The sequence below is a fragment of the Lepidochelys olivacea genome (assembly GCF_965140295.1).
Source record: "Lepidochelys olivacea isolate rLepOli2 genome assembly, chromosome: 2".
Classification (NCBI taxonomy): Eukaryota; Metazoa; Chordata; order Testudines; family Cheloniidae; genus Lepidochelys; species Lepidochelys olivacea.
In genome coordinates this window covers 7,230,543-7,256,456 of record NC_140412.1, presented here as the reverse complement: position 1 = coordinate 7,256,456, position 25,914 = coordinate 7,230,543, and the positions used below count along the sequence as shown (strand labels likewise).

The window sequence follows — 25,914 nt, the reverse complement described above, 5'->3', positions numbered from 1 at the left end:
CCCAGGAGCGAAGCTGGAATAGCCCTAGAGGGAGATTCAGCTCCGAGAAGCCAGACAAGAGAAGCTACAGTGAAAAAGAAACTGAGTACAGGAATCAAAAGGCACGAACCAATACAAAAAGCATAACTAATAGAGAACAATAAATACAGTTCCTCACACCGCTCTAGTGTCATTCAGCTGAGGATCTCAATACACGGTACAAACATTAATTAGGCCTCAACATCCCCATGAAGCAGGTACGTTTTCAGCTGAGTAAAACTGCAGCACACAGTGACAGAGCTGGGAACCGGAGCTAGGACTCACAAGACAACACTTCTATCTAGATACTTACAACCAAGATTTTGTCATGGGTATTTTTAGTAAAAGTCGCAGACAAGTCATGGGCAATAAAAAAAAAAAAAAAAATCACGGAACCTCACGATCTGTCCACGACTTTTACTAAAGACACCGGGGGGGGACACCTAAAAGTGGGACCCCCACCGGCCACTGCTCCAGCCCTGGATGCTACTTCGCTGCTCTGGCGGCCCCTGGGGGCAACCCAGCAGTGGCAGCCTCTGCTCCGGCAGCCTAGGACTGCTGCTCCTGCAGCAGGGGCTGACTGCTGGCTCTGGGCAGCTGCTGACCAGCCTGGGGGCTGACCACTGGCCCCTGCTCTGGCGATGGGGGCTGACCGCTGGGACCACCGGCGCTGGGCCAATGCTCCGGCAGCAGGAGCTAACCACTGGCTCTGGGGGCTGACCTGGCCCCAGGCCACTACTCCAGTGGTGGTGGTCGATGCTCCAGCCCCAGGGGCTGACTGCTGGCCCTGGGTCACTGCTTCGGGAGATGGGGCTGACTGTCAGCCCCAGGCCACTGCTCCTGGGCGGGGGGCAGATAGCCTGCTCCAGCCCCGCTGCTACGGTGCGCTGAAGCTGAAGAAGTCACAGAGGTCCAGTAAAGCCACAGAATCTGTGACAGACTCGTAGCCTTACTTATAACTAAGGCTAAAATCAGTCACAGATTCTGTGATTTTACAAGACTTCTGTGACTTCCTCAAAATTTCACTAATTCAGCCCCGCCACCTATAACTTAGCTTCACAGGGCCCCCTGTGGCGGGGGTCCCCAGGCAATCGCCCTGATTGCTACCCCCTAATGCCAGTCCTGTGTACATTTCCATGATTTGTTTATTTCCTGCATCCCGTCTGTGACTTTCAATAAAAATACCTCTGCTAAAATGTAGCTTTACTTACAACCCCCATTACTGCAGTATCTGAGCTCCTCATGATCTTTAATCTACTTATCCTCCCAACTCCTCTGTGAGCCAGGGAAGGATTGTTATCCCCATTGTACAGATGGGGGGAACGGAGGCACAGAAAGACGAAGTGATTGGCCCAAAATCACACGGGAAGTCTGTGGCAGAGCAGGTAACTGAACTCAGGTCTTCTGAGTCCCAGGCTAGTGACAGAAATAGTACAAAGTAAGGTCATGCACTTAGGGTCTAATATTAAGAATTTTTGCTACAAGCTGGGGGTTCATCACTTAGAAGCGAAGAGAAGGATGGAGACTTGGATGTGAGGCTCAGTCAGAGGATGACTATGAGCCAGCAATGTGATACGATTGTGAAAAAGCAAATGTGATTCTAGGATGTATCAGGAGATGCATTTCCAGCAGGGACAGAGACAGAGTATTAATGCCATTGCACAAGGCTCTGGTGAGACCTCACCTGGAATACTGTGTGCAATTCTGGTCAAGAAAGATGAACTCAAACTGGAACAGGGGGCGAGACGAGCTCTGAGGATGGTCGGGGAACGGAGGACCTGTCCTATGAGAGGAGACTGGAAGAGCTCGACTTGCTTAGCCAGGCAGAAAGAAGGCCGAGAGCAGATCTGGCTGCCCTCTATAAATACATCGGGGGGTAAGCACCAGGGAGAGTGCAGAGCTATTTAAACTGAAGGACAATGCTGGCACAAGTACAAATGGCGATAAACTGGCCACAAACAAATTCAGGCTGGAAATTAGAAGAAGGTTTCTAACCCTCAGAGGGGTGAGGTTCTGGAACAGCCTCCCAAAAGGAGCTGGGGGAGAAAACAACTTAATTAGTTTTGAGAGCGAGATGGAGAAACTGATGAGTGTGACTGTATGATAGGGTTCCTTGTGATGGTGGGGGCAGGGCTCAGCAGCCCTCTGGTTTCTGTCTTATGTTCCGAAAGTTCATGCTCCAGGGTTCCAGCTGACCACTGGCAGGGGTCAGGAAGGGATTATTCCTTCCCCATGCACGTTTTCTGGGAGGGTTTTTGGTTTGGTTTTGTATTTTTGTTTCCTTCCTCTGAAGGATCAGGGACGGCCATGGCTGGAGATCGGACATTGGATGGGGAGGGCCAGTGCTTTCAGGTGGCACTGAGCTTTCTCTCTCTCTCTCAGGGGCTTGGCTGGCTGGTTCTTGCTCACATGCTCAGGGTCTAATAGATCGCCGTGTGGGGGGTCAGAAAGGAATTTCCCACCAAGTCAGATTAGCAGTGACCGGGAGTGGGGGGAGGGGTCCAGCTTCCTCCACAGCATGTGGGTGTGCATCACTTACCAGGATTATCTGGGTATATCTCACTTCATCATTTCCCTGACTTTGAGGGGGCCTCGGGCATTGGTGCACCTCGGTCCCTCCTGTTCTCTCCCTGTGGCATATAGCAGTCTAGTCTCCTGTGAGCTGTAATAGCTGTTGGGTTTAGGGAGCAGGTGCTGAGTGGTGTTGGCGGCCTGTGATATAAAGGCAGTCAGACTTCTGGCCCTGAACTCTATAGCCTAACTACTGGATCATCACTTCCTCCCTTTTGAACGGAAGCAAAGTCCTAGGATCGCCCTGCCCTCCAGCTGGGAATGTGATTAGGAAAGGGAGGCAGGAATTCTAGAGGAAAAGGAGTCATGAGAGGAGCAAGAGGAGACCAAGCCTGAGGGCTCTGATCTTCAGAGACACAGTCTAGGAGTGAGAACTTGTGTTAAACGCTTTGCTCTGCCATCCGATCCCCACCCCCGATTGTGTGGCCCTGGGTAAAGAAACAGGTGATGTGGAGAATGAGACACCCAATTACACCTCCTAATTCCTCTGCTATTTATCCTTCCAAGACACAGCACAACTTTATTCTGAATTGCGTTATTAATGCAAACTGAGAGACTGTGTTGCCTAATGGACCAGACCCAAAGTTTCCCTGATGATGTGTTGGGGGCTGGGAAGCAACAGACACCATCTGCTTGGGAGTGGATACAGCTCTGGAAATCTTGAGTTAGCGGAGATTGTATATGGGCCTAATGGGTCAAAGAGGAGAGAGACTGCAGTCACCCCTGGTGCACAGGCCACGTGTGGCAGACAAACCACTCACTCACATACAGCTAATGAAAAGGGAGCTGTAAACCACGGACTAAATACTAAATTATCTTCCCATTAGGTTAGGTCAGCCCAGCACTCTCTGATGGGACAGGCAGAGTCATCATCTAGACAGGTGAGATGCAGACAAAAGGGCACAGGAGGAGTCCAGAAAAGCTACAGCTTTCCTGCTCGCATCACGGGGAATCAAAAGCTGAGGACTCTGGCTTGTTCTTGAATTATTAGGGCCTGATCCTGCCATCAGATCTGTGTGGGCAGATTCCTGGGCCTGCACACAACCAGTCTCTGCCTGCAAAGATCCCATTCCAGGATCGGGGCGTTAGCTTGTTCTGCGCTGCATATCACTCAAAAGCTAGCTTCACTTCAAAGCGAGGCCACCAAAAGACACAAGGTCGGTTTCCAGCGATGGAAAGTCCACCAAGGCGGGCTGAATTGGTGTAAAGGGGCCACAATGTTCCCTTTGAGGGTGATCAAAGGAGGCTACTGCCGCCCAAATGGTGGGTGGCACTAACAAGAAAGGAGGTGTGGCCTTAGAACATGTTGATGGAGCATCTTACTTACCATCAGCCACTCCAATTGCCAGAGCTCTTACCCAGCGCAGCAAGAGTCCCTGCCTGAGACCCACAAGAGAGGTCTACTAGAGGGGGCTTAGCAGGCACAGGAAAGTGGAATTTACAGCTCCCAGAGCAGCTTCATTCAATCTAGTCCCACATAAGTGTCTCCATCGAGTGATGTTAATCCCAGACTATGGTGTTCTCTCAGTCTTGGGAACCCTCAGTGAGTTTTGTGACATTTGCTCTTTTTCTTAAAGCTCCTGCCTCCTGAGTCATGTGATCCTGACAGGATCTCAGGTTTGTTTTGTTTTTTTATTATTATTATTTTTAATATACGTTTTGAGCCCTCACAGTTGTGGAGAAAAGTTTGAAAATGTGAATCCTACCGGCTCAAAACCAGAAGACAAATGAAAATAATCACAATTTCTTATTTAAAATTTTGGGATTTGGGGGATCCTGATTCATGATTTTTGGAAATTTAGGATGAGCAATACTGTTACCTTCACCCATCTATACAGGCTGTTCCTCTGGGGTAAGTTACCAATTTCCCATCCATGAAGAACCTCGAGCTCTATTTATGGATTCACTTTATTGCCGTGAGTTCCTCCATTAGCATCTCTCCTCCCTGGGGAACGGCAGGGCCACAACAAAAAGTACCAGAACTAGGTCCCTCTTTATTTCTCAAACACACCTCAGGATTAGGATTATTTTAATCCTTGAATATGTGCAGTGATTAGAGCAACAGCCTAGGAGTTCTGTTCCCACCTCTGCTAAAGGCTTGCTGTAAAACCTATGGGCAAGTCCCTTACACCAAGGTTTTCAGAAGTGACTTGTGACAATGGTTGCCTCCGTTTTTGGTTGACCAACTTGACACTCTTCTTCATAGGATTTTAAACCAAAAGGAACCACTGGGACCATCTAGTGTACCTATATAACACAGGCCAGAGAATTTCACGCTCTAATCCCTGCATCAGACTCTACAGCCTTTAGTTGAACTAGAGCATATCTTTTGGAAAGGCATCCATTTTGATTCCAAGTGAAGAAGAATAAACCACATCCTTTGGTGAGCTGTTCCACACAGTTAAAACATTGCATCTTACTACCAGTTTGAACTGTGCAAACTTCCATTTCCAGCCTTTGGGTTTTACTATACTTTTGCCTCCTAGATTGAAAAGCCAAGATACATGTCCCCTATGTAGGTGACAGACTGATCACACTGTCTCTTAACGTCCTCTTGGATAAACTAAATAGATTGATCCTCTTTAGGTTCTCATTATAAGGCCTATTTTCCAGACCACAAACCATTTTCAAAAGGGGATAGCTGAGCATTTTCTGAAAATCTTGACCTTAACACCTAAATCTGTTTTCTCACCTGTAACATGGATAGAATTACACTGACCTGCCTTGCAAGGATGCTGTGAGGCTAAACTTACTAACCCTGAAATGCTTTTAGATCACTGGTGAGATATACCACATATATTTGCATAATATTAATATTAATGCCAAGTCCTTTCCAAATGGTTTGCTCTCCAGGCTCCAATCTGTCAATTATGCTGGAGTCATGTCACTTTCCAGGCTTTTGTTTTCAGGGATTTATTCAATTATTTAAAAAACTATATCGTTCTGGAACATCACCTGGAGAGATGCCACTCTTTTTCCTCCGAGATCCTGAACTTCTGAACAAGCTCTATCGTCGGAGTATTTCTAAAAATCACTGGGTTTAACACTGAGTTGGTATAATTGCACGAATCCCTATACTCTTGATGAGCTTCATACCGAATGTGTCAGAGGTCAATCAGAATAGCTGTAAGGAGATTACTTTTAAAAAAAAAGTGTCTTTGAGCTAATTTATGCTTTTAGTTCTTTTGTGGTGTTTGCAATATTAACATTCTGTTCTCTGGTGGCTTAGTACAAGGCAAGTTTAGGAAGCAATATGTTTAAAAGCTTCAAAATTACCTGCAGGAAGTGACTGCTCAGTGCAGTTATCCAGAGCTGGTGTCCCAAGTGTATTGGGACAGAGTGAGCAGGTAGCCAGATAAGACTGTGTATTTCCTCCCCCATCCCCACTTTGGTTTCCAAGTTAATTTCAATGCTGGTGAAAGGTGCTTGGAGATGGAAGTAGTGCTATGTCTCCATGGCAAAGACAGAGATGCTACAAGACTCCCCATCAACACTGTTCCACCAAGGTGCCTCAACCTTGTTATAGACTGGAATTCTCCTCTCAAAGTCTCCACTGGCTGATCAAGTGGCCTTGGCTAATCTCTTGCCAAGGCCACCAGCTGTCAACATCCGTAATTCTTCCTCTGGCACAGTTGTGCATGGCTATCCAAGCAGCCAGATGTGCTGAAGTAACCAAGCCCTAATGAGCCTACAGTCTCTAGCACAAATTGCCCCAGAACTTAGAACAATACACCCGAAGAGAGACTGGGGTGTACTCTTTATAGCTAGAACTCTATACAAAACAGTTTGATCTAGAGGGAAGGGTAAGATCCATGGGCTGTCCCAGGTGACTGGGAACTCCTTGATTCAAAGCACAGACACTTGATCATGGCTGCTTTGCCTGGGGGTTTAGTCAGCACTGTGCAGATACCCGAAATCCTAAATCAGCATGCACTGGGCTCAAAGTAAAACCCAGCATAGATTCTCTGAGGGAAGCGGCTTCTTTTGTTGTTCCAAAGACCTCGTCAGAAACATGGCGAGGCTCCTTTCGGGACATTACATCCTTCGTTTTTTCCAAACATGGAAACATCTCTTCCAGGAATTAAGTCCTCCAAAGTAATTGGCAGCCTTTGATCTGCTCATTGTGGCTACCATTGCACATGCTTCTCAGGAGCAGGGTAGTTCGGCTCAGGTGGAGAGGCTAATGGGGTAGGTACTGAAGTCGCTGTGGAGTACTGAGATATACAGGGTAGACCACGCCTTTGATGACTGCAAGGACTCCGTGCACTGAATGTATTTTGCTTAGCTTGGCTATCACTGGCTTGCAGACCCCACTGCTGACTAATTCAACTCCAGAGAAGCAAGAGTAGCCATGTGTGGTGACCAGAAGACGTCCTCCATCAGTGACATCACAAAAGTTTCACGGACTAGGTGCAATGGAGAAGCTGGGTTCCCAGGGATAGCATCATGACACAATAAGCAGGTGGGATACAGAGGTTATAAGGTCTATTCCTGGGAACAAGATTTTTTTCCTCATAGGAGCAGTTAGGTTTTTCAGATACTTTGGTGGCCAGCTCAATAGTATGGCCCAACAGGAAGGGAGGAGGAGTAGATCTCGGGGAATAAAGGAGTAATCCATCACCTTTTCTGCAACATACTGAAAATGCTTCTGGAGTCTGAAACCACCAGCATCTAAACACTGGTTTCCATTGCTTCTCTTCTAGGCCACACCAACCAACAAGGCTGCAAGGGCCGTGAGGCTTAGATAATGGTAATAAAACAATTTTGATATCTGCTCATGAAAGGCATTATCAGTTCACTTGGCCATGGTGTGACATTCTGTTTTAACTGAAGCCTAGCTAATGGGCAAACACCCCTTCTCTTACTCTAAGGAGAAAATGGCAGAGGAAGAGAGATACTTTATTACCAAAATGTTCCCACCATTGCTGCACTGAGCCGTCGCCTGGGTGAATCAGTTGGGTTTTTGTAGTGCCGTCTTCTCTTTGCCATTTCATGCCATGCTGTCTGTTTTTTGTGAACCCTGCATGAACAGTAGAACAGTCTTAATCTATCAATGCACGAAGCAAAAACAGAAGTATTACATATTTCAGTGAACAGCAAAATTAAATTTCAAGTCAGTTCAGGAATCCAGGCTTCATCTTCCTTTTCGCTGGTTATGGATTATGAATATTAATGCAAAGCTGCTGTACACGAACAGGAAGGAGGGAAGAAGGGGTTGGGAATCAGGCTCTGTAATTTTCTCCTGTGTAGCCGGAGCAAAGCTATTAACTTTGGATGATCCATATGCAGACATAAACAGAGACAGGGGTGTTACACTTGTTCAAATTAATAGATACAATCACTGTGTGTGCATTGGCATCGGATATCAACAGGATAAAGGAGCCAGTAAGGAAGATATTGCAGAGACAGGCACACAGATGCTAGGACCACAGTTAAATTTGGGAATCCCACTTTGTGGGAAGGAGGCACCTGGCAGACAGTCTGTTTAAAATGACAGAATCATGGATTACTACATCTAGATGTTCTGCTCCCACCACTAAACATACTGTTCTCTAAACCCCCCATTCCTACTGCTCACAGGAAGACCCTGTAATTGCAAGTGCAAGGTTTCTGAGAAGCTCTTCAAGCACTGGTCTGTACCAACAGGGATACTCATGGGCAGCCTCTCTAGAAACGCTTCTTGGAGATGGCTAACGTAGTAGTAGCCTGGTCCAACAGAAAAACATGGCAATGTGGACACGAGAATTCTGAAGTGCTCCAGCAACGATTTACAGTGAAGCCAAGAACAACTCCCTTAACCTTTTCCCTTCAGATTCCCTACTGAGAATAAGGCGATAATGCCACTCACTGACCCTAGCTGTGAATTAGTTTGTGCTTGTAAAACGTTTTGGAGGCCGTGAAGGATAACAGAATGGTTATTATTATCTAACAACTAATGGAAGGAGGAGCGAGAAGAGTGGCTAAATATGGTTCAAGGAGGGTGAAACTGAGCAAAGAAAAGATAGAGATGAACAGGTAAGATTCCCTAAGGGTGAAATCATTTAGACTGTGACATAGTCTTCCCCCTCCCAGATGCAAGTGTCGTCACTGGAGTCGTTTAATGCTGGTCAAGACAAAGGCACCAAAGAACTTTCTGCAGGCAAACAAGTGACAGAGACCATTTTTATCCCTAATTTTTGTGAGTCTGACTTCTTATTCCCTTGCCTGGATGCCAAAAACGCACACACATTCAAAGACCTGTCAGAATGATAAAGTAGCAACATTTACTGACAGATCTCCACACAACATGTCAGAAAGACGGCATCCAGCTAATGCTTACAGCCACTGATCTTATGTACAAACCCTTCCTTGGGAAGAGGAAAGAGAAGACGAGGGTGAGCTTGTGCTCGATACCACCCTCTTCTGGACAGAATCAGGTCTATTCCAGCATTTCTCCCTTCTCTCTGCCAGATGTGCTCCTACAGCCATTCTTTAATTCACCCAGCAGAGACCTTTTATTGGAACCTCAGATCACAAGTACAGATTTTCTTATTTACGTCTCTAAATTAACGGACAGAGAGCCGGTCACTGAGAACGCATCCCACCATGGTACATAACACATTGACGTTTTAAAGCCATGGATCGAGCCTAGCAGCCCAGCCGCACCCAAGTCCCTGGTTGGGCATTGAAACGGAACCCACCTGTGAAGTAAAGAATAAAATATTAGCCCCATTTTACAGACAAGGTGAAGTGGCTTGACCAAGGCTACGTAGTGAGTCAGCAGCGGAACAGAGATCAGAAAACAAGATGACAACCTGGCTCCTAAAGCCAAATCCATTCCTAATTTAAACCTTCTGATTAATTCAGACCCCTAGAGGTCTGTGCATTATGACACTCACAAAACTGTTTTTTTAACACACACACACCCCGTGCCACAATTTTCTTTCTTATGTTTTCATGGTTTTTAACATGCTTTAATGTTCCCTGAACTATTCCTCCCACCACCACGTGCCCCAGACTGACTGGAGTGTAAATTAGCGCAAAGGATGACAGAGACAGAAACAAATTTTTAAAAGCATGCAGTTCAGTCAGGATTCAAAAACAACAACATCCTTTATGAAATGCAAAGGATCTGAAAGGTCCCTCTAAATAGAATATAATAAGTAAAAGGAGTTAATTAATTAATTGGAGATCATTAAAAGGAGTCAATCTAACACTACCATATCTCAGAGAAGATCTTAACTAGTAGGGAAAAGCAAATTCATTATGATGGACAATAAAGGGAGGAAAAGAAGAGACCTCTTCAACCAGTGAATAATTGCTCTGATCACTTCTCTCCCCACGTATATCTTTTCAATCTGGATTAGGGTGGCCAACTTTCTAATCACACAAAACCAAACACCCTTGTCCCGCCCCTGCCCTGCTTCTTCTCCAAGGCTCCGCCCCCGCTCACTCTATTCCCCTTCCCTCTGTCGCTCACTCTCCTCCACCTTCACCCACTTGCTCATTTTCACCGGGCAGGGGGTTGGGGTGTGGGTTTTAGGGGGACCAGAGATGAAGGGTTTGGGGTGCAGGAGGGGGCTCCAGGCTGGGGGGTGGAGCCAAGAGGTTTGAAGTGTGAGAGGAGGCTCTGGGCTGAGGCAGGGAATTGGGGTGTGGGAGGGGGTACAGACTCTGGGCTAGGGGTGCAGGCTCCTGGGTGGCACCAGAAATGAGGGGTTCAGGGTGCGGAAGGGACTCAGGGCTGGGGCAGGGAGTTGGGGTGCGAGAGGGGGTGAGGGCTCTGGGAGGGAGTTAGGGTGTGGGAGGGGGCTCAGGGCTGGAGTAGGGGATTGGGATGTGGAAGCGGGTGAGGACTCCAGGCGGCGCTTACCTCGGAGGGCTCCCCAGAAGCTGTGACATGTCCCAGGCATGACCAGACATCTCTGCAGGCTGCCTCCGCCTGCAGGTGCCGCCCCTGCAGCTCCCTTTGGCCATGGTTCCTTGGCCATGCCTCCGCCTAGGAGCTGAGGGACATGTCACCGCTTTCGGGGAGCCGTGCAGAGCAAGGTAGGGAGCCTGCCAGCCCCGCCACTGGACTTTTAATGACCCAGTCAGCGGTGCTGACCAGAGCCACCAGGGTCCCTTTTTGACCAGGCATTCTGGTTGAAAACTGGACACCTGGCAACCCTAATCTGGATTTCTCTAAGGCCTGGTCTACACTACAGAGTTAGGTCGACACAAGGTAGTTTACGTCGAGCTAACTCTGTAAATGTCTACACTAAAATGTCACTCATACGGCTGTAAGTCACCCACTACGCCAGCTTAATAAAACTTCCACTGCAAGAGGCATAGAGGTTAGGCATAGTGGGGTGGGAGGAGGTATTTTTTCATGCTTTGTGTGTATATAAAAAGATCTTCTACACTTTCCACAGTATGCATCCGATGAAGTGAGCTGTAGCTCACGAAAGCTTATGCTCAAATAAATTGGTTAGTCTCTAAGGTGCCACAAGTACTCCTTTTCTTTTTGCGAATACAGACTAACACGGCTGTTACTCTGAAACCAGTGGTTAGACTGACATACTTAGGTCGACGCATTGTCAGTGTAGACAAGTGCTGATCAGAGAGAGTGGAAGAAGGGGAATAAAAACATCGAGCAACGTTTTTTCCCCTCCCTCAGCCAAAGGAGCGTTCTTTACGTAGTGCATTCCCTAGTGGGCGGTGGCCTGGCCAGTTTTTAAATGAATGAGTGGTAAGAAGTGATTTTTCAAATCCTTTCCCCCATTTCCTCACGCCCCCAATCACAGTAGAGACTGGTGTGAAGTAAAGTGCTTGTACTTCGAATAAAGAAAAATATACCATTGCTGAAATAATGTAACAAAGCAGAGTAATAGGATTTTCCAATGCTCTCGGTTCTCAAAGGCACACAGGACTGTACAATACATGACATCCTCCCTCCCCCAGTTCAAGTTCTGACCTTTATTGAACATTAAGAGTGTCAATGCCTGGATGCTTCAACCAGATCAACCCACTGTGCTAGGCTAGGCCCTGTATAAACACAAGAAATAGCAGTCCCTGCCCCAGAGAGCTTACAGAGGTAAAATAACCTCTCTACTCCTCCTTGAGATTCCCCTCTTTATGCATCCCAGGATCACATTAGCCCTTTTGGCCGCAGCATCACACTGGGGGCTCATGACAGCTGATTATTCACCAGGAGTCCCAAACCTTTTTCAAAGTTACCCTACGAACCCTAGTAAGATCCCCACCTCATTTCACAGCGGCTGTATTAGAACTGGAAGTTCTTCTCCTGCCATCATGAGATAATGCAGGGCTTGGACTGCCTTTGTTTCAAATGCTACTGATTAATACAAAAACATTTTTTTCATAAAAGTGGCACATTTTTTAAAAATATTTTTGTGACCAACAAGTGGCAAAAGCAAGCACTGATGCTCCCTGTCAATCATGCAAGCAGCTATTTGAAATTATGGTAACACAAAATGTCCACAGGCAAGAAACCAAACAGTTTTGCAAACTAGAAGGAAAAAATGATCTAAACCTATTTTTTTTTTTAAGACACCCATCCATTTATCAGGAAGGATTGAAAGAAATATGTGCAGTATAGTCTGGCCAAAACTCAAATAATTTGGATATGATAACTCTCGGCAGTTATTTGAAAAGGTATGAAGATGCAGGAGGGAGAGGAATTGCGAGGATGATCCACGAAAATGTAATGTGTAGAAAGTAAATGTGAATTTGAGTGAGATAGCAGAATCTTTTAGAATGTGAAATATTCGCCCAAGAGAATTGATGAAAGAACCCAGCACCTGAGTTACTCAATAATAAATTCAACTAAGCTCCGGATAATATTCTAATACATTGTAGAGAACAATCCCACATCAATCAGGGAAGGAGGAAGAGAGGGTCTAGATGACTGGATTGATCTTCTCCTTATAAGTGCTTTGCTGTCAAAGGAGTTTCTATCTCAAAGTCTCTTTCATCAAAAAGTTTATGAGGGACACAGGAAAGACTGCTGACAAAACAAGGTAGCGTAAAGAGGCAAACTCCTTATCAGTCAGCCACTAGTTTAAAACAACTTATGATGAGTACAATTTATTTAATTAATTTATTTATTTGGTTGTGTGTGTCCAAAAGAAGCCCAAGATCACGCAGACAGACTCAAAGAGACAGGTTTCAGAGTAGCAGCTGTGTTAGTCTGTATTTGCAAAAAGAAAAGGAGTACTTGTGGCACCTTAGGAACTAACAAATTTATTTGAGCATAAGCTTTCGTGAGCTACAGCTCACTTCAAAGAGACAGATTCCATTCTTCAAAACAAACATACACGCTAACACTATACTGAGCAAACCGTACCTGCCAGTCATGCCAAGAGTTACAGAAAAGGAACAGGTTGTCAATTATAAACTGGAGAAGATGAAAAGCCTCATCTCAGCTGGCTACCCGAGGTTCTACTTCAGGTTTGTTAGCTGCATGCTTAGGGATTTATTCTCCCCCTGATATGCCCAGACAGCACCTGATAGCGTCAAGGGAAGCAATGCATGAATATGGAGGGAAAAACTAACACCGCACCAATGGGTCTGAGTCACAAAAGAGATAAAACACCAAGACTTGACCAATAAGTGCTTTACAAAAAAAGTCACTAAAATCTCAGACTCCACAAAGGAAATGGAAGAAATGTAGGACAAAAGAGACGCTACCAATCAGCTCCCAAACATCAATTCAGTTTGTTTTCACTGCAAAAAAAAAAAAAAAAAGTTAGCTACCTTGATGTAAAATCCTAGTGGAGACAATGCCTGGCAGTTTTAAATTTATCTTGATGTAGCTGGTTGAAGTCAACCCCAAGTGGGGGATAGAATGGGTATAGGGTTGACCACCTTGCCTAGCTACATTGAAGTTACAACTACCCATGCCTTGTCTCAAGTAGGACTTCATCTCAAGATGCTACCTCCAAGTAACACACATGCTTTTTTTTTTTCCCCCAGTGAAGACAAGGCCTCAGTCCAAATACCCATTGTCAAATAGCCAGTTCCTCATTATTAGTAAATTGGGAAAATAACTAAAGCAAGGGGGGGAAGGGAAGGAAAGTAAAATGGAAAGATATTAAAAGGGATATAAGTGGGAAATGATCCCCCCCCTCAAAAAAAAAAAAAAAAAAACAACAACAAAACTTGCAACTTTTCTTCACACTCCCGCTAAGCTGATTTTAAAATTCAGATCACAATACCTGGTTATGAATATCTCTTGCAATCACTCCTCCCCCCCCCCCCCCCCGACCCCTCACCTCTTTTCCTTGTTTGTTTAAAGGGTTTGGATGGGGAGGTGGGTGTGGGGAAAAAGAAGAAAGGAAGCAGGGATTGGATGGCTCTGGAGACTGAAGACTTGAATTCCAGAAGAGCTGAGTGTTAATGGCTCTCCCTGACTTCAGCTGGAATTGGAGGTGCTCAGCATCTCTGAGAATTAGGCCATGGGAAGGAGACATGGTGAGTTTCACTCCGACATTCCTGGACTGCCAGCTTTCTGAGTCAGCCGCAACAAAAGGCAGCATGGCTGGGTAGCAAATTCTGAGTCCTCGGCATGGCCCTGCCATTGAACTGCTGGGAGACCTTGGCACTTCCACTCTCTGTGCCTCCATTTTTCCTCCCACACTTTTGCCTGTCTCGTCTCTTTAGGGCTCTTCAGGACAAGGACTGTCTCTTCCTATGTGTATATTTGGCGCCCAGCACAGCGGTGCCCTAATCTTGGTTGGGGTTTGTAGGTGCTGCTACAATACATGTGACTGGGGACAGAGTCTAGCAGCGAGTCCTGGGGGGGTACTCTCGCAGGCAATGGGAAAGAGGAAGATCACCAGTTTAAAGGGAGTGGTCAGGAAAGCAGGATAACCGGAGAGGATAACGTGGGGGAATTAAAGAGAAGATACATGGTCTAAGGCAGTGGTTCTCAACCAAGGGTCCGGGGGCCCCCGGGGGGGGGGGTAGGAGGGGGGTCACTAGCAGGTTTCAGGGGGTGTGCCAAGCAGGGCTGGCATTAAACTTGCTGGGGCCCAGGGCAGAAAGTCGAAGCTCCACCGCATGGGGCTGAAGCCCGGAGCCCCGAACCCCGCAACCTGAGGCTAAAGCCAAAGCCTAAGCAACTTAGCTTTGTGGAGCCCCCTGTGGTGTTGGACCCAGGGCCACTGCCCTGCTTGTTACCCCCTAATGCCAGCCCTGGCTTTTATATGCAGAAAAACAGTTGTTGTAGCATAGGTGGGCCGTGGAGTTTTTATAGCACTGGGGGGGAGGGGGCTCAGAAAGAAAGAGGTTGAGAACCCCTGGTCTAAGGGGAAAAGATCAGGGTGGATAAAAATAAATGATGTTTTTAAAAAAATCTGATTTTTTTTTAATTGAAATCAGATTTTTTTTATAAAATGCTTTTTGAGGAAAAAACCTATCTAAAAGAGTTTTATTTAAGATACATTATAGGTCAAAGATATCTCATCATGGAATAGGGATTATAAATTCTAATTCTATAGGATGAGACAATATATTCATCTAAATGTTTCAGAAAAGTTTTGTAAATGAGTTCCAATAGTTCATGGATTAGGGACCCAATCTTATGATGGTCCAGGGGCTTCTGTACAGATTTAGGTTAATCTTTCTATCTACCCAATGGGACTCAGTGCTCAGTCTAGAAGGTACCATCAGAGGTGCTTAGTTTTGCAGTTCTCAAACTGTGGATTTGTGTCTCCAGAGATAAAATGCTTGTTAACAGCAAAAATGTTTTAAATAAATAAATACGGGTGAGAAATAACAGACCTCAACCCTATTGTCCCTCTGCAAATTTAGGTACACAGAGTCAATCCCTTACCTCTCTCTAAAAGTGCAAAGTTTCAACATGTTCAATGAATAGAAGATTTTGGGGGGCGGAATAGATCTGGACGAGGAGAAGAAGTCTGGAGATAAATGTGAGAAGGGAGGGACAGGCAATAGAAACAAAAGTGAAACTGTTTGAGCAGCTTTCAGAGTAACAGCCGTGTTAGTCTGTATTCGCAAAAAGAACAGGAGGACTTGTGGCACCTTAGAGACTAACCAATTTATTTGAGCATGAGCTTTCGTGAGCTACAGCTCACTTCATCGGATGCATACTGTGGAAAATACAGAAGATGTTTTTATATACACAGACCATGAAAAAATGAGTGTTTATCACTACAAAAGGTTTTCTCTCCCCCCACTCCACTCTCCTGCTGGTAATAGCTTATGTAAAGTGATCACTCTCCTTACAATGTGTATGATAATCAAGGTGGGCCATTTCCAGCACAAATCCAGGGTTTAACGAGAACGTCTGAGGAACAGCGGGGGGAGGGGGGGAGGGAGAAAGGAATAAACAAGGGGAAATAGGTTACTTTTTATAATGAATCAACTGTTCCCAGTCTCTATTCAAACCGAAGTTAATTGTATCCAATTTGCAAATTAATTCCAATTCAGCAGTCTCTCGTTGGAGTCTGTTTTCGAAGTTTTTTTGTTGAAGGATAGACACTTTGAGATCAGAAACCGAGTGACCAGAGAGATTGAAGTGTTCTCCGACTCGTTTATGAATGTTATAATTCTTGACATCTGATTTGTGTCCATTTATTTTTTTATGTAGAGACTGTCCAGTTTGACCAATGTACATGGCAGAGGGGCATTGCTGGCACATGATGGCATATATCACATTGGGAGATATGCAGGTGAACGAGCCTCTGATAGTGTGGCTGATGTTATTAGGCCCTGTGACAGTGTCCCCTGAATAGATATGTGGGCACAGTTGGCAATGGGCCTTGTTGCAAGGATAGGTTCCCGGGTTACTGGTTCTGTCGTGTGGTATGTGGTTGCTGGTGAGTATTTGCTTCAGGTTGGGGGGCTGTCTGTAGGCAAGGACTGGCCTGTCTCCCAAGATTTGTATGACTGTTGGGTCGTCCTTCAGGATAAGTTGTAGATCCTTGATAATGTGTTGGAGGGGTCTTAGTTGGGGCTGAAGGTGACAGCTAGTAGCATTCTGTTATTTTCTTTGTTAGGCCTGTCCTGTAGTAGGTGACTCGTTTGAGCAGCATATTCCAGAAGTCTTGAGGTCTTTCTGAGTGTAGCCTTCACTGATTTGAGATCTACCATACCAAGCTCTCACTAGAAGGGAAAACCTATAGTGGCAGCAGGCTGTAAAAGAGACCCAGTTTGGGAATAAGAACCATTCAAGAAATACATGTTTGCTGATGATGTTTTAAAGAAAGTCACATCCGCGAACTGGTAGAAGTCACTTAAGCAAGCACTTGGATTCAAAGACTGTTGAAGTGATAATCTCACTTTTAACAGCAGTACCTTCTTCTGCCAGTGTAGAAAGAATATTTGGACAAATATTCATTCCAAATTGAGAAATTGTTTGGGACCTGAAAAAGCAGGAAAGCTTGATTTTCTTTTCCAGACTATGAACAAACCGGAAAATGAAGGTGAAGAAGACTGAGTTAGCTGCAGAAGCCAATATTTTAAGTTTCTCATGTTGACCTGGCTCACCTAGTCAATTTAATTTTTGGTATTTTGGTTTTTAATATTTCATTAACTATTTTAGTTAAAAACAATTTTAACAAAAACAAACCTGATTTTAAAAAACTTGAATGTTTAACTAAATTCAAAAATGCATATGCTTGTTTTGTTAAAAGAGTATATGTTTGCTGTTGAAGAAAAAAAATCCAGAATACATAATGTTGTTGTTTTAGTTAAATAAAACAATTTAAATGTCTGTCTGGTGATGTTCTCCTCTTAAAATACAGCATGGCAAGAAAATCCTCCAAATATTAATGATTAATCTGTTGAATCGAAGATAGTTCACCTTCCAATGACTTCATAAATATCTGCTTCAATTACCTTTGGTAAATGAAATAACCAAACAATCATTCATTTTCTGATATACTTGTAAAACTAATCTGAAAAGTTTTCAAAATAAATCACTTTAAAAATGTATAGTGTGTACCTTCTAAAAATGAAACCTACATCTGTCTCTGAGTCGTGAAGAATATGTATTAAGGTTATAACAACCAAAAAGAATGCACTTTTATGTAGAAATCCATGATTAAATCGAGTCTTCCTGACTAGTGATTTAAATCATGATTTAAATCAAATCCACCCTGGAAAAGATCTAATGATCTAGTCTCAAAAGCAGCAGAGAGCTCAAGGATGTGTACAGGCCCTGAGATCTAGCCAGAAAGAAGTAATTAGAACCCTTGGTGTTTCATTGCCCAGTCCTGTTACCACTGAATTCAATGGTAATACACTCAAATGGACTTCATCATAACCCTTGAGGGCTCTGGGGCTGTGAGGATGCTGAGATGCAGAGGAAATACCATCCAGTTCCTCTCAGCTGGAAGGAGAGTGGCTTTGGGTAGCACAAGAGAGGGCAGAGGGGGAAGACAATGGTCTGATCTTCAAGGGAAGGCACAGGGGCCAAAACAATCTCAAATAGTGCATTTGCTAAGACTAACTGGCATTAGCAGCTCCCCAAGGCAGCCTGCCAGTCTGCACACAGGCATGGGAGCAGCATTGTCAGTACACCCTCAGGTAACTTTAGGGCAAACCTGTTTGGCTTCTCTCCCCTGGCACTGTCTAATGCTTCCCCTGCGACCTCCATGGCTTGTGTGGGGGGGAAGGGGGGCGGTGGCGAGGGGCGGTTGTTTTTCTCTCTGGCTTGGTACAGTAGGATCCTGTTTATGCAGAAGCACCGGAAAAGCAAATTTGAAGCCAGCAAACTCCTGCTGCTGACAAAGGGAGTGGAAGAGCTCCTTTCTGTGTGCAACTCACGCAAACATCACATTATAACCACAGCCCATGCACAGTTGGAGGGGGGAGGACACAAGCAGCACCAGGACATTCCCTTTTAAATGGCAACAGGCTCACTCTGCCCTCCGACAAGAGTCAGCTTAACACTTCCCATTATCACAGGGAGGAAACAGTCTCTCTGGCAAGAGTTTTCCTCCAAAACTCCATGGTCAGGGGCCTTAACATTGCTCAGCTTGCCATCCTGAGCTGATGTAATGCAAACAGCTGCACCGCGCCTCAAACCTGCATTTCACCACAACATTCCTCCAATCACTCTGCTTTGCTTTTCACCAGCAGCCTGCCCGTTGCACTATAGTGATCATCATCACACTCCATTTTCCTGATTGCTGGTTATTGATGGATGGATGGCTATCACCATCACACACAAATATAAGAGCAACCCTGGCTTCCAGAAGCCTAGTGACTCTTTGCAAAGGCCCTTCTGAACCCCAGTCTCCCCAAATCTGGCCACCTCAAGTTCCGAACTACCAGACACACAGACTTTCCCCCTCTGGTTCATCACTCCCACATGAGTGAAACCTGTCCCCAGTTATCAGTTCCTTTTGGCACGCACACACTTCTCAGAGATTCCGCAACAGAGACTTACTTGGGGCAAAAATAAACAATAAGTTTATTTAACAGGAAAATCACAGACTCAAAGATGAACAGTAAGGAAAAGCAGAGACATACAAGTTACACAGAAAATAAGCAAAGGCCCAGCTTCAAGGTTTCCACATCTCTATTAGCCAAATGCTCTTTTCTAATACAAGTTACCTATTGTCTCTGAACAGTTTCTCAGTGTACCTCCAGCATAGAGGAGATCCAGAGTTTCAGGGACATCCTGCCTAGATACTTGTCCTTGATTTCTGGATAAAAAATCCTCAGCCACAAGCCGACTTTTAAAAAGTTTCCCCCCACCCTTCCTCCTGTCATGAAGACTCGTGGTTGTTCACAGTGGAGGAAACTCCCTCTTTTCTTCATTTTCCAAGATTGGGGGTTTCTTTTCAGTTTCAATGTCTTTCCATTAACTCGAATGTCCATCATTTGTCTTTTCCTAGGTTGTACAGTTAGGGTTGCCAACTTGCTAATATTTAAAAAACTGACACTGCAGCAGGAGTGCCGGAATCTTCCCTGGCTGCCTCTTCCCTTGAGGTCCCACCCCACTCAGCCTCTTACCCCAAGACCCTGCCCCCATCCATTCTTCTTCTCCACTCCCCCTCATCGCTCGCTCGCTGCTTTCCCCCTTCTGCCTTTCCCCCCCGCACACCGCCCATGTCAGGAGGGACTCACCTGCAGAGCCGGGACTGGGAGCTGCAGGCGCCCAATGCAGGTAGGAGGTGCCCCAGTTGAATAGGTGCTGGTGCGAGTGATGACCCAGCACCTCCCCGCATCCCCTACCCACAGTAATTGAACTTTGGGTGTCCAGTCAGTAGATCTGACTGGGCACTGTCAGGTCCCCTTTTCGACCGGACTTTCCAGTCAAAACCTGAGCGCTTGGCCACTCTATGTACAATGCTAGGTGCTTGGAGCTAGCCTCATCCCCTCCCTGCTTGGCTGACGACTACCTCCCTGTTGTAAGGTGGAGCTGAATATTGCAGCACAAAATTATGAGCTCAGCTTTATATCTACACAAATACATCAATTCAGAACCACAGTCTATGCACATACCTCACAATGACTATCAAGTTCAGACACTGCAAGCTTTCACAATAGATCTTACCCAACATATTTTTATACCACAATAACACTGTATACAACCAGCTGGTTCAATTGCTTATTCTTTGGAGGTTTGCACCCCCAGCCCAAGCTCCCCCTGGGGTGTCTGGACCCAGATTGTCCCCAGCTATGAAAGCATACAGTGCTATGGGCTCTGAGAAGAATCAAATGGAGGTGGAAAGGGGTGTGTTGTGTTCTGCTGGCTGTTTTATTTGATTCATTTTTGCTATTTATGGCCAGGGTGCCTAGTCCCTTCAATAGATGGGATTTTTAGGGTTTTCTTTCTTTCTCTTTTTTTTTTTTTTTTTGGTATAATTCTAACAAAAATACATACATTAAAGAAATATAAAATGCTAAATGTTATTCTATATCCAGCTCATTTAACCTAATAGGCCCCGATTTATTATTATTGTTTGGTTTGATCTTGTTTGTTCTTGTGAATTAATATCACATATAGGGCAGGAGTTCAGATCTGATAGGATATTTTTCCTCCCATTCTGCACTTTTAAATATGATTTGTTTGTTTGACAGGTTTTTTTTTTCAAACCTTTATGAAAATGTCATTTTACAATGAATGAATAAATAGCAATGAAGAAAACTCTGTAATGGAGTTAGGATATGCTCCAAAACACTTGTAATTCAAATATCTTATTGCACCCTTCTCTTTTGTTATATTATCAAATATATATATTTTTATTTATATATATATGAAGACGTCCAGATCTATAGAAGCAGAAAAAAAAACATTCAGGAAAATTACAGCTACAAGCTGTACAGAAGAAAAGTGTTTTTATTGGAAAATGAAACTGAAAACTCAAGAATGAAATGAAAAGCATGAAATAGCACGTACAGTAAGCGAAACAGCAGAAAATGTAATGGTGAATAAAGGAGATTTGACAAAGAAAAATAAATAGGCATTGGTGATGGGCTGAAGGGAAGAGGAGACACACAAAAATAAATCTGACAATCGATCAGATTCAAGAGTGGTTTGCATCATTTATGAGTATGTTTGCTTTGCATTCTAGTCTCTCTACAGTACCCATCCCCATATATTGGAGCTCCCTCGTGGTTCTGGTAATTTTCCCTCCTCTGTAGGACCACAAATGAGAAAGAGAATTCCTGGCACAGATGATAGCTCATGTAGAGAGCAACCCAGTGGTTAACAGAAAAGGAGGACTTGTGGCACCTTAGAGACTAACCAATTTATTTGAGCATAAGCAGTGGTTAATGTGTATTGTGTGTCCCTCTCTTTGTCCGATCCACAGAGAAAGTGAGTCTGTCCCAGTCCCAGCTACTGAGCCTGACTCTTTAGCTTAAGCTGTAGAAACTCTGCCAAGATAGTAGCCACCAAATATGCACATAGGCAGCTTGGACTAGTGGACAGGGCATCAGAGTAGGAGTTATAATCATTGTTCTGCCACTCCCTTGCCATGTGACATTAGTCACTTCCACTCTCTGTACCTCTTCCCCCTCCTACCTTTTCTCTGTCTTGTCTATTTAGACTGCAAGCTCTTCAAGCCAGGGACAGTCTCTTATTCAACAGTGCCTCGCACAATGGGATTTTCAAATGTGACCTCTCGTTTTAGCTTTAAACACACAGACCGAAATTCTCAAAAACGGGAGCCTACCATGTATCTCCTCAACCCACATTTAGGCTCCTATATACGTAGCCTGGCTTTCAGAAGCAATGAGCCTTCAGCAGCTCCCATTAAAAGACAATGAAAGCTGCCACTTATTATACAGATTCCAATTGAGGAGCCTAACTTTAGGACCCCTAGGGCCTCACTTTCACAAGTGCTGAGAATTCCGAGCTGAAAGTCATTACCTCGCCATGCCTCGGTTTACTCGCCATTTACACGAGGATACAACCAACCACCTTAAGGGGTGTTGTAAGAATTCAGTAGGAAGTGCTCTGAGATCCTTAGATGATAGATGTAGAGAGTGTTATTCATATGAAATCGTCTCCCTGTATAGTCAGAGTTCTGCATCCTCCTTAGGTGCAGTCATGGTTCCTGCACTACTACAGCTATGTGAAAGGCCTATGATTAGCACATGGAGAACTGTTATACCAATAAAATAAAAACCAGAAGGATCATATTAAAGGCAAAATAAGGATCTTATTAATAAGGCAAAATGCAACATTTATTGTGAATACAGAAAGAATCATAGTAAGCAGTTAGTTATAGCTATAAAATTCCATTCAATCTCATATTTATTCACACACACAAACACACACACAGAGACAGATTCTGCAAGGTTGTTATCATAGTTACCAGCCTTACAGTTGCTTGTGCCAAGCCACTGGCCAGGTGGCCTGGACACGAGGAGGGAGCAGGGCCTTGTCAGATGCTCCTGGAAGTTGGTTTGCAGAATCAGACCCCAAAATTCTCACTTTCTAGAGTCCATTTTTATAGGAATTTCTTCCTATGCCAGTCTATGGGAACTGCTTCATCATGCTGTTGCTGAATCAATCAGCAGATGGCACATTCCTGACAGCTCCATGCTGCCAGATGTTATCTTGTTCTTTGGTTCTCCCATTCTTGAGGCTGTTGGGTGGATTCCAGTCTGTCCTCCGGGGGTCCTCTGGTTATTTCCACTTGACGCCTTCTTCAGTCAATGGACACTGGATTCTTAGGCTGGCACCTCCCTGATCATTCAGTTATCCACACCAAGCACCCATCCACATACATCCTCTATCTCTATTTTAATCACAACTGTTAACAAAGCGAGATAAATACAACAAAAGGGCAGGGCGTCTCTGTGTGCTGTTTCTGTTGTTACAAAGTATCGCTTTGAGTCTCTCTCTGCCTGAGTAGTTGTTGTTACAAAGTATTGCTTTGAGAACAGACTCTGTCTTAGGATGTACTAACACAACAGCAGCTTGCAAGTTTCACACAGAGAGGGAAAGAAACAGTAAAAATAAGAGACCAAAAACCAAGAGACCTCTTAATTAGTGATACCCTGGAATTTAAACAATGGGGAATCAAACTCATTTGTGATTTTAATACAGAACTTTTTTTAATATGATCCACCATAACAGAACCTCTCTACCAGCCTCCTCCTGAAGAATGCTATTAAAAATATCTATGGAAACAGGCTGGTTCCTAGTTAAATGCATTTGGATTGCTGATTTAATAGCTGGAAATAGAGAAGACTGAGAGGTGACTTGATCTCTGTGTACAGGTACTTACACATGAAAAAGAGATGTGACGGTTGAGAGCCATTCAACCGCGCTGACAAAGGCATACCGAGATCTCACGGCTGGAAACTGACGTTAGACAAATTCAGCCTTGCAGTAAGATGCAATTTCCTAGCTGTGAGGGCAATTAAACAGTTTACCAAGAGGGGTAGTGGACTTGCGGACATTTAAAATGAGATTAGACATCTTTCTAAAAGACGTACTTTCAATCCAGCTTCAATCTGCATGTCCTGGTGGTCAGAGCACACGATCATGGCAGTCCCTTCTGGCCTTAGAATCTTATGAATTTACTCTCAGCCTAAAACTGCCTGGGATAATAAATACCCTCGGGTAATGCTCAAAGGCTAATACAGCCAATGGAAAAATAAGGAAATATTCCATTTTCTGAGGAGGTAAAATATATTCAGAGGAGAGAAAATTACCTGAACCACTAGGGAGTTCCAAGATGGAGATGGGTCCTGTAGAGAGACTAGAAATGCCAAGCAAACATGCTCATAAATGATGCAAACCACTCTTGAATCTGATTGATTGAACTGATTCAAGAGACGTATCCTTTTCTGATTCTGGAACTAAAACAGTGGCAAGATCTCAGCTTCAGATGAATTATTCTCCCCATCCAAGAAGAGAAACAAAATATTCATCCGGGCAGCAACCTTTTCAGTAGAAGTATTACTATCTGTTGCTCTTTTACTTACATTGTGGAAATGACTGCAGTCACTGAGAGTGTCTAGGAGTACAGATCCATGGCACATTATATACCTCCCAAGGCTCATAACGCTTTAAAATCACTGATTAGAAAGTCAAGTCTGGATGATCTAGGATGGCTAGTTAATCCCAAAGAGAAGGACTCTTTTTCTAAACCCTCACAGTAGAGAATATTGCCTCATCAGATCATGTCTAATTTTACTTGGAAAAACCTTAAAGAGAAATCTACTATGGGAAGATGGAAAACACTACCTTTAAATTAAATATAGAATTTTTTGTTTGTTTTCTTTCAAATCTGAACCCAAATCTCCTTTTCCAGACTGTAAAAGAAGCCACAAAAGCAACAATGAGAGAGACTTATCAGGCAGGGAATCCTTTCAAAACAATATATATGATGCCCAAGTCGTAGGCAATGAAATGAAATGAAACAAAACATTGGAATTGAAGCACAGTTTAATTAGTGTAACTCCAAACATAAAATTAAGCAATTAAACCAAAATATTCCATGAATTTTAAAGAGCCTGGGGCTAGATTGGGATATACATACTCATCATGTTAAGTTCTACTTTATTCCTTGTACAGTTTCCTTTACTTCCATGAGACCGCTCAAGGAAGAAGGTGTGCTCTGCGTAAACAAAGGCAGCACAATTTGGCTCTTAATTATTAAATACTCATGAGGAAAAAAAGCATATTCCCGCTACTTCATCTGAGTATTATAAACAGTTACATCAATTAGATTCTGAGGGATACTGCCTATATCGCAGGTACTGTAAGTAAATGCTTTCATTGTAAAACAAAGTGTGTACAAGCGGCAAAATGGATGGATAGGCCCATTTTAAATAGATCTACAATAAATACTTGCTTCTATTCCATTATTGTGAGGGGTTATTTCAAAACACATTTTCAAAGTCAATTCAAGAAGTTTTAAGATTGCGGTTCTCTGTGGATAAAATTAAGCCATAAGAGAAGTGAAGGCTAAAAAAAGAACGCTGGTCCAGATGGATTCCCTACTGAATTCTATAAAATATTTACAGATCTGCTGTTGCCAAAACTTATGCTTCTTTTTGACGAGATGGAAGCCAAAGACTCTACCTGTTCCCTGCCCCAAAGCAGCAATGCAATTTGCTGGAAAAATCTTACAGATAACTTTGTATTTGAAATTATTATAGGACACTCTCACTGATCAACGTTGATTCCAAAATATTTTTAAACATAGTTCAGTTTCTACTCCCCCACTTTATTTAGTCCCCAAATTATTCCTCACCTAGCTTCCAGGGTCAAGAATTTTCCACTAAAATAGATTTTGCTCAGATAAACTCAAGATGTCTAATGTCACTCATGCAGTGAATGAACAGACCATTTATGTAGCCGTGCTGTCTTTAGGAGACAAAACGTATGTGACGAAATGTAATAGAATTATAACACCCATGTTTTTCATTGGTTTGGGGTTAGCCAAAAATTTGTCAATTACTTTCTTATATGACAGGTTTCAGAGTAACAGCCGTGTTAGTCTGTCTTTGCAAAAAGAAAAGGAGTACTTGTGGCACCTTAGAGACTAACCAATTTATTTGAGCATGAGCTTTCGTAAGCTACAGCTCACTTCATCGGATGCATACCATGGAAACTGCAGTAGACATTATATACACACAGAGACCATGAAACAATACCCCCTCCCACCCCACTGTCCTGCTGGTAATAGCTTATCTAAAGTGATCATCAAGTTGGGCCATTTCCAGCACAAATCCAGGTTTTCTCACCCTCTGCCCCCCCACACACAAACTCACTCTCCTGCTGGTAATAGCCCATCCAAAGTGACCACTCTCTTCACAATGTGTATGATAATCAAGGTGGGCCATTTCCTGTACAAATCCAGGTTCTCTCACCCCCTCACCCCCCTCCAAAAATCACACACA

The 25,914-nt window shown here is 44.1% G+C and overlaps 1 protein-coding gene across 3 annotated transcripts in view; it reads right to left on the bottom strand.

The window, feature by feature from the left end:
* Nucleotides 1-25,914, bottom strand: part of LOC311516100 (t-SNARE domain-containing protein 1-like) — a 698,551-nt gene that overhangs the window by 513,729 nt on the left and 158,908 nt on the right. Inside the window, exon 4 of one of the 3 annotated variants that reach the window (XM_084619793.1) lies at nt 7,496-7,609. The exons of the other annotated variants lie outside the window; for them this stretch is intronic. The gene's annotated coding sequence lies outside the window, so the exon portion shown is untranslated. The remainder of the gene's footprint in view (nt 1-7,495; nt 7,610-25,914) is intronic. 3 annotated transcript variants of the gene reach the window in all.